Source organism: Peromyscus eremicus, unplaced genomic scaffold (genome assembly GCF_949786415.1).
Source record: "Peromyscus eremicus unplaced genomic scaffold, PerEre_H2_v1 PerEre#2#unplaced_192, whole genome shotgun sequence".
Classification (NCBI taxonomy): domain Eukaryota; kingdom Metazoa; phylum Chordata; class Mammalia; order Rodentia; family Cricetidae; genus Peromyscus; species Peromyscus eremicus.
Genome location: NW_026734429.1, coordinates 103,708 through 113,144, shown reverse-complemented (window position 1 = coordinate 113,144; position 9,437 = coordinate 103,708). Strand labels below are relative to the sequence as shown.

Genomic DNA, 9,437 nt, shown 5'->3' with positions numbered 1-9,437 from the left:
TATAAAACTAGCCCCCAATACCGAATGTTATGGTGACCCCTGAGACAGTCACATCCTCTCCTAATTCACTATCCTCATATTTTCTGATTGTATTAAAAAAAACAAAAACTGTCAAGTGTTTTAACTTCGTAAAAAGTCATTTATACTTAAAATATGGAATGAAATGAGATTTCCACCCCACCACTTAAAAATGTTTCTAGAGCTACTAAAAAACACATTTACAAAATAGTTGGTTAAAATATTCCTCTGGATTTTACAAGTAGCGAGGCAGGGATAATGACAGACATGATGGATGATTAGTCAGACTTGGCTTCTTTCTCTTCTACTTCAGAGACTGGACTCTGTTTTTCAGTGTCTCCACTTTCTGGTGGCAGATCTGTAGTTGTTGGTCAGCCACTTTAGCCTGTTGCCTTTTGCTTTCCTCTTCCCTTTTTTTGCACTCTGCTGTGTGATCATTTATCCTTTCCCATGGCCCTTTCCAGTGTTGCATCCACCGTGGCAGAGTCAGGTTTGGATAAGAGTCTCATGGAGCATCACTTGGGCTCTGAGTTCACCACTCCTTCCTCTTGGGCAATGATTGTGGTGTCATTGGATAGGAGGAACGTGTGATGTTGAACCTGTCATGGTGCTGCACTGCCTTAGCAGTATTTGGTAATGGTCATGAAAAGAGGTGTTATTTTTTTTTTCAACCAAGTGAAGTGATTCTTTGCTCTAAAGCATAATTTTCAGCATTTTTGTAAGTTTAATATTTGATTCCTTTGTTTCCAGAAAGAGATGTTCTCCAGAAATAGATGTGCAACTTAGCTCATATAAATGCTAGCTTGTAACCCCCCACACAAAAAGAAACATGAAAAAAAAAACAAAGTCCCAGTTATGAAGAAAGTGATTTGTAAGTCATGCCTTGTGACAGCACCCATCTCCATGGTGTATCCCAACCCATCTTTCTCTAAGTAGAAGAAACTGGCATGGAGAGAGACTAAACTGCCGAAGATGTAACCAAGAATTTCCTGGGTGTGCCTGCTGTCCTGCCCTTGTTTTGCACTCTGTTCCTCAGACCTGCATTCTAAAGCTTTTCCTGTGGCTATTTCAGAACTTATTCTCTTTGGATAACCTTTCATGTAGCTCAAAAGGGTCTGTTTCATTTCCTAGGAGGAGAAGGAAAAAAATCAAAGTGATTTTTCACATCTGATAAGGTCTATTTACTTTCAAAGGAGGAAATTTGTCAAAGATCCGTTTACAGAAACCTTGTTGAAGAGGCACAGAAGTTAGTGTGATACTGACAAGTTTTCACAGGGATTTATGTACATCAGCCCTGGAGATAATCTCCAATATAAGGTAACTAGTGGACACATTGCCAATCATTACTTATACCCCCGCATACCTGGAAATTATGGTGCTACATTGCTCTCAGCTTTAAGGAGCCTCTTCTGACCTTCAAGGAAGGACATAGCATAAGATTGAAATTCATTGTCAAGGCAATGTATTCAGACCCAGTTCCCCATATCTGAAAATTTCAATGGTCAGGAAATTCAAGGAAAAATACATTCATTGAAGTGAAGCTTGTATATAACACATTAGAAGAATTTAGCATGGTACTTGTTATGGCAAGACAATATCAGGGGACACTTATTGACAGGGTGAAGTGGTTTGTGAGTCTTTGGGTGTCTCTGGGTCTTTGTAAAACTGTGACAGGAAAACACAGGTTGGGTTCAGGAGTAAATAGGATCTCTTCTTCTGAGACAGATAAGGTGCTGTTGAGAATTTCATGAAACACATATGTCACTGACTTGTGAAAACCCCTCTGTCATATAGTGCTTTCTTAATATCTTTATTGCACTGAACTATCAGGCACAAAAACTTAGAATGGGAAAAATTGATCATAGCCCACAAGTCCAGGTAATAGTTCCATTTTTGGAAAATCAAGATAGGAACTCAGCTAATCATATCACATCCACAGCCAAAAACAGAGATAAACAAATATACTCATGCTATCTGTTTTCTTATGCTTATGCTCTAGCTACTTCATACTTACACAGCAGGGGTTGCAGACAATGAAATGATTCTGCCCATTTTAGGGAGTCTTATCTCAATTAACAATTAATAAAATCCCACAGAGACAAGTTCAAAGAAAAATCTGATGTATATAATTCCTAGGCCTAATCTGGCTTGCTTGTGTATGTCTGACCCTATCGGCATTGTCCACGTAGCAACTATGGGGTTGGTTGCCCAGTGGCTATAAAGGGCGTGGGCTGGCTTACCCGAGAATGAGAAGATGGCTTTCCCCAGGGTCAGAAGATTGTTCAAGGTTCCTGAATAAACTGCTTGGAGAAGAGCCTGGTGTTGCATCTTCCTTGCTGGTCGAGGCGGACGTGACACTTATCTCAATTAACAATTAATAAAATCCCACAGAGACAGGTTAGAAGAAAAATATGATGTATATAATTCCTCATCGAGGGTCCCTCTTCCCAGGTGACTAGTTTGATTCAGTCTGATAATAAAAACTAAGAATCACACTGCCCCACCATCACTGCCAGGATTTGAGGAGATTTCTGCCTGCATTCAGAGCTGTGGTCCTCAACCTGTGTGGGTCACCACCCCATGGGGGGTCACATATCAGATATACTGCACATCAAATATTTGAATTACAATTCATAACAGTAGCAAAATTAGGGCTGGAGAGATGGCTCAGCAGTTAAAAGCACTGCTTGCTCTTGCAAAGATCCTGAGTTCAATTCCCAGCAACCACATGGTGGCTCACAACCATCTGTAATGAGATCTGGTGCCCTCTTCTGGCCTACAGGGATATGTGCAGACAGAATACTGTATACATAATAAATAAATAAAACTTTTAAAAAAAAGTAGCAAAATTAAAGTTAAGAAACAATGAAACAGTTATGTTTAGGGCTCACCACAACATGAGGAACTACTGTTCATGATATTTAAAAATTTAAAGGGTCAGAGAATTGAAAAAAAAAATAACCATTGATCTAGAGTGTCCAGTGTAACCCGAGTGTTTATGTTGCTAACTATGAAGGGGCTTGCAAAGGATTTTCCTGAATATCCTTGGCTCTAAGGGAAACTCATGTTCTGTGTGGAAGACTCCAGCTATCTGGCCATCTTTACTACCCAGTAATAGCAGACCACTTTGCGCTACTGAACAGAGAGTACAACACCCACTACACACATGCTGATGACACAGATTTTAGTCACACTGGGCTCCATGACCATATCACACTTCTATGAGTGCTTGTTCCTAGACTGTATCAGCCTCTTCCTCTAGCATAACTCTGCCTAGCTGTTTCCTGTAGACTCTTTACCAAGAAGTTGTTCAACAAGTGTCCTTCTCAATCAGCATTAAGTCTATGTCTTGTGGCTAAGGAGATAAGGAGATGTAGGTACTTTTTTTATTTTACATCTTTTTTTGTATTTTTTTTCATTTTTCATTATTAAGAAATTTTCTCCTCACCCCACATACTGTCCACAGAACCCCTTCCTCCTTCTACCCACCCCCATCCCTCTCTCCCAAGACACTGCACATCCCCACATTCCCCAAATCGAGGTCTCCCATGGGCAGTCAGCAGAGTCCAGAACACTGAGCCTAGTCAGGTCCAAAGCCCTCCACACTAAACCAAGGCTGTTCAAGGTGTCACACCACAGGCACTGGGTCCCAGAAGCCTGCCCATTGACCACGGATAGATCCCTATCCCCTGTCTGGGTGCCTCCCAAACAGTTCGAGCCAAACAACCATCTTCTGCATCCAGAGGACCTAGTCCAGTCTCATGGGGGCTCTGCAGCTACTAGTCCATAGTTCATGGGTTTCCACTAGTGTGGCCAGTCACCTCAGTTGCAGGTACTTATGATGAACTTTAGCATATGTAAATTTCTATGATATTATTACCTTGTGTACATAAAATTTCAGTAGAAGATAAAGATTCAGTTCTACACAGGGAAAGAACTGAAGGATGTTCAATCAATCAGGGAGAGATCTCTGGCTTTGGATGAAGGGGATGCTGAAGGGCTGCCCTTGTATCCCAGCAGAGGCTCATGCAAAGGACAACTTGACATCTAGTGTAAGGAAAGCTCTTAGCAATATCAGTTCCCATGACATCTGCAGCTCTTCCCTAGACATTCTAATGTATCCTGGAGAGCCCTGGCATCCTCTGTGATGTCACTATGTTGTGGCAACACCCACTCTCCTTGGGAAGTTTATTCAGTGCCTTCACCATTTACTGATGAACATGATTGCATACTGAAGAGTCTAATTCAGAAAGAGAATAGAGAGGTTAGAGAAACCAGAGAGTGACTGATGAAAGCTGACCTTCAGCCTCAATGTAAAACATCAAGGAAGAAATGGTCAAGAGAATCATGTAGTGAGTTCTGTGCAAGAAAAGGGAATCTTCCTGGAGAAAGTGGGCTTGTGCTGAATCTTCCAGTAATGGGGAATAGAAAGCTGGAGTCTCTGGGAACCAACAGAACTTCCCTGCTTGTCATGCCTCTTGAAATTCAAGGATTCCAGGATATAAATTGTTCTGGCTCAGAAGTCGGGAACTGGTAAGGCCAATGCTTTATGCTGGGAACTCTTGGCTTTCATTCCTTTTGGTAAATAGGCATTGATGTGTGAACATGAGACCGACATTAAAGTGGGAAGGATTAATTAAATGAGCCCATTTCAAGACAGGACATCACTCTACTTCAACCACAGTGGCTAACTTTAGGTACTTCCCAGCTACTCTGTGTTCCTCAGTTGTCAGTGAGGAGACTTGTTGAGTCTGGTGACCATGTTCTGCCCTTATATGTCTTCTCCATCAACAGTTATATGGTTAGAGTTACCTGTCAAGATATTTGGGGAACCTCTAAATGACTGGGATGATTATGAACTATGGCAATTTTTTCCTGACTTGTAAACCCACAGGCTTGTGGATTCTGCAGCCAAGTTGAATTCTAAGTCTGCTGCTGTGAATGTGCCTGAAGAGGCTATCTCCTTGGTTACTTGGAGCATGTGCTATGAGGGCAGAGAAAACCAGAAAGCTGGGATAACCACTTCCCTTCAAATAGAGGAGACAGCTGAGTTCCCCAGAGGGGGCATCTGAAGCACAGGACAAAATAATTTGCAGTGTCACCGAGTCACTGGTAAACAAGCTTTCTCAAACATTTGATTACGACTCAGGGTGGTCTGTTCATTATCTTTGACTTGTGATACTTCAAGTTCATTTATGTTCATCTACCCACAAGGAGCACCAGAGAGCCACCATCCCACCAAACCTTCCTCACCAAGATGCAGGTGCAGACTAACCACTCAACTACAGGAAATGACCATTGAAAGAAAGTAACAGTGAGGTCGCCTGATCTTTATCACAGAAGAGAGCGTGAAGAATAGGTATTCATTCTTTCAACCCCTGTGGTTTCAATCTTAGGTTCATTCTGTCATCATTACTTCGTTTTATATAAGGTCTGTGTTTCTGGTGGGCTGCATCTTCAGGGTATGCCTTCAGGGTATGCCAAAATCATGTCTCTGAACTTCTCCCAAAGGCAGAACCTCAAATATGGACAGGAATGACATGAGGACAAAGACTATTCTGCTTCCTCTAAAAAGAAACAAAAACAGAGCCTGTGGCATGAGTCATAGTACTCATGGACTGAGGCAGTAGTATGAATTCCCAGCATGACTTTGAAGAGATTCTATCAAGTGCTGGCTTGTATGAGATGTTAGTTGCTGTGAGTTTGAGTTAATTTTTTTGTTACTTACTTTAAAAGGCCTTGTACATTTGATTCTCCAAGCAGCAGTCGGACAGGCCTGGTCACACATCTAAATGTGTCCATACAGGGTCTCAGACTGATCCCTGCTCCTTTTGTTCCCCTCTGAGAGGACACACCTGCATTCATTTGTTCAGCATCCAATTGATAGAGTTCTCCCACTCTAACTCAGTCTCTCTTTCTCTGCAACCAGAATTAAAGATGACTGTGTGCTTTTATGTGTATGCTGGAAATCAAATTCTTGCCTAGGTCCTCTTTACTAGCTAGCCTCTCTGGAGCTGAGTTGCAATCTGGTTACCCTTTGCTTTACATCTAGTATCCACCGATGAGTGAGGACATACTGTAGATTAACCAACCATCTTATTAAATAAGAAACACAGAGCCAAGATGAAGCCAAGAGGTCAGAGCAATAGCTAAGAGCTAAAAACCTTATCCTTCACTGTTGCTGTTGTTTTACCTCTCTGAAAAAGAGACCTACTTCCTGTGTCTGTCTTATTTATAGAGTTTCTGTTCTGCCTTCTCATTGGTTGTAAACCCAACCACATGACCACCTAGTCACTGCCTGTCTATGCAGATCTCCAGGTCTTCTATGGTTGGTATTGAGATTAAAGGCATGTGTCTCCAATACTCGCTGTATCTTTGAACACACAGAGATCTTCCTAGCTCTGCCTACCAAGTGCTGGGATTAAAGGCGTGTACCACCCCCCCCCAGCTCTTGCTATGGCTTGCTAATACATCTGACCCCCGGGTAACTTTATTAACATACAAATCACATTTCAGCACAAATAAAATGTCGTTATAACATACCATGTTTGTCTTTCTGAGTCTGGGTTACCTCATTCAGGATAATATTTTCTAGTTCCATCCATTTGCCTGTAAACTTCATGATGTCATTGTTTTTCTCTGATGAATAGTACTCCATTATGTATATGTACCACATTTTCTTCATCCATTCTTCAGTTGAAGAGCATCTAGGCTCTTCCTAGGTTCTGGCTATTACAAATAATGCTGCTCTGTTCAAACATGTGTCCTTGTGGTATGATTGAGCATTCCTTGGGTATATGCCCAAGAGTTGTATAGCTGGGTCTTTAGGGAGATTGATTTCCAATTTTCTGAGAAAGCACCATACTGATTTCCAAAGCGGCTCTACAAGTTTGCACTCCCACCAACAGTATAGGAGTGTTCCCCTTGTTCCACATCCTCTCCAACATAATCTGTCTTCAGTGTTTTTGATCTTAGCCATATTTATTTTTGAAAATGATTCTATGGGACCAGTGGCAGACACTTGAAATGACTTTAAGAGGTATTGTATAATTCTAATTTTCCAGTGCTCATTTCTTTTCTTTTTTTTAAATTATTAATTTATTTATTATGTGTACAGTGTTCTGTCTACATGGCCAGAAGAGGGCACCAGATCTCATTACAGATGGTTGTTAAACACCATGTGGTTCCTGGGAACTGAACTCAGAACCTCTGGAAGAACAGCCAGTGTTCTTAACCTCTGAGCCACCTCTCCAGCCCTGCTCCTTTTCTTGTATGTAATTCAGTTTTCTTCTTTTTGTGTGTGTATGTGTGAGTGTGTGTGTATGTGCGTGTGTGTGTGTGTGTGCATGTTTGTGCAGACTGTGGCATAGGCTTTAAAATTCCCAATGATCTTCCTGCCTCTGAGTCCAGTTTGCTGGCATTATAAGAATGCACTGCCACTTCCAGCTCGAAAAATAATTTTTATGATCTAAGTCTCCTTTTCTTATGGTGGACAGGGAGGCAAGGAGATGGTGTCAGGACCACTGATACTGATGTTGCAGATATTAGTGACCATCTAAATGTACTGGGAATGGAACCTGGATGCTCTGAAAGAATCTTCAGTGCTCTTAACTGGTGATTCATTTTCCTACCTATGTATTCTATTCTTGATTATGTTTCCTATCCAAGGTAACCCAGTCAGGATTAGATACCAGATGCTGATGAAAGTGTGTAATTCTCCAGAGAGAATTAACCTCAGGCAAAGATGAGATCCCTAATTGTTTATCCAGTACAACATGGTCAGCCCATTCTCTCTCTCTCTCTCTCTCTCTCTCATATATATATATGAGATATATGGATATATATATATCCAACAAAATGGATGCAGCAGGTTGTATTAATGTATTTCAGCTTACTAATTCATCTAACTTAATAAGTGAGAAGTTGGAAAGGATTTGGGAAGTAATAGAATGAAGAGATAAAAGGGGAAAGTGATGTAATTGCTCTTGTGTATCAATTTACAGAAAGAAATTTTAAATTAAAAAAAGGCTAGATTGACCATTCACCAATTGAGAGAACTGAGTGTTTTTATAGAGGACCCAGGTTCCATTTCCTTCCATTTTGCCCCTAACAGTATTATAAAGCTGCTACTCTTCTTAAGATGCATAGTTGACATGAGACATACCTTGTGCAAGACCCCCCCACCCCAGATTTTATCTTTTCTACCTTCTACTTTTCCTCTCTTTCTCATCACTAGTGATCTTCACCTCAGGATCCTGTCACCTAAGAAGGTCCTGCTCTTTCACATCACTGGGGTACTTAAGTAATAATTTTGGAAATGTCTTTACTGTGTAAGTTTCTCATATGTCCAAGGGGGTAGACTTGCAGTCTTCTGTCCCTCTTTATGTTGTTCAATGTGTGACCTAGAGCCTGAACCTAAATGTCACAAGGTTGATAGAATATGTGGAATGCAAAATTTAATCACAGCAGGATAAAAGCAAGTTAGAACAAAAAAGGAAACACCAAAGGTGATTTTGTTGTTAGGTAGAACCTAAATATGTTGTCTTTTCAAAGAATGTTGAAGATATCAGGACTTTAGGTGGCAAAAATCATGCAAGGATTATACAAGGTAAACCCTACTCTGAGAAAGCAACTTCATACAAAACTTGCTGTACCTGTGGTCCAGCATGTCAGTGTGCACCTGAATTAAGAAGTCAAACTTTGCAGGATCACCCATCATCTACTGGTCCTGGAAACAAGAAAGAATCAACATTTAAGGTCATGGATTCTTAGTCTGGAGGTTCAGTTCAGCATTGTTGTAGGCTTCTATGTTTGAGAGTCAGAAACCCAGTGAGGAGACTGTGAGAGTCCATTTCATGGAGTTGTGAGGATGAAGCCTGGTGTTGCTGGTTTTTTGTTTTTTAACTCTTTACTCTTTCGGGGGACTGCCACTCAGCCCTCAAAATAAATCATACACAGGGAGGATTACTCTTTCTTATAAGTGCTTAGCCTCAGTTTGGCTTGTATCTAGCCATCTTTTCCTAACTTATCTACCTTATGCCTCTGTGCTTTTATCTTTCTCTATTCTGTATACCTCTCTTTACTTTTGATTCCATGGTTTGCTGTGTAGCTGGGTGGCTGGCCCCTGGAGTACTCTTCTTTTCTTGCTCCTTTCTTTTTTCTTTTCAGTTTTTTCCTCCCATTTGTTCTCTCTGCCTGCCAGCCCTGTCTAACCTTTTCTGCCAAGCTATTGGCTGTTCAACTCTTTATTAGACCAATTGGTATTTTAGGCAGACAAAGTATCACAGCCTCACAGAGTTAAACATATGCAACATAAAAGAATACAACATATCTTTGCATCTTTAAAACAATTGTTCCACAGCATAGACAAATATAACACATCTTACAATAATATTCCACAACAGCCTGGATTGCATTTT

General features: G+C 40.9%; 1 long non-coding RNA gene across 1 annotated transcript; it reads right to left on the bottom strand.

Moving 5' to 3' along the window:
• On the bottom strand, window positions 1-4,069 carry LOC131901670 (uncharacterized). Its single transcript, XR_009376830.1, has 3 exons — window positions 3,899-4,069; window positions 1,382-1,432; window positions 1-1,145 (listed from the first exon to the last, which is right to left on the bottom strand). It is a non-coding gene; the product is annotated as an uncharacterized LOC131901670 (long non-coding RNA).
• Window positions 4,070-9,437: the final 5,368 nt, after the last annotated feature.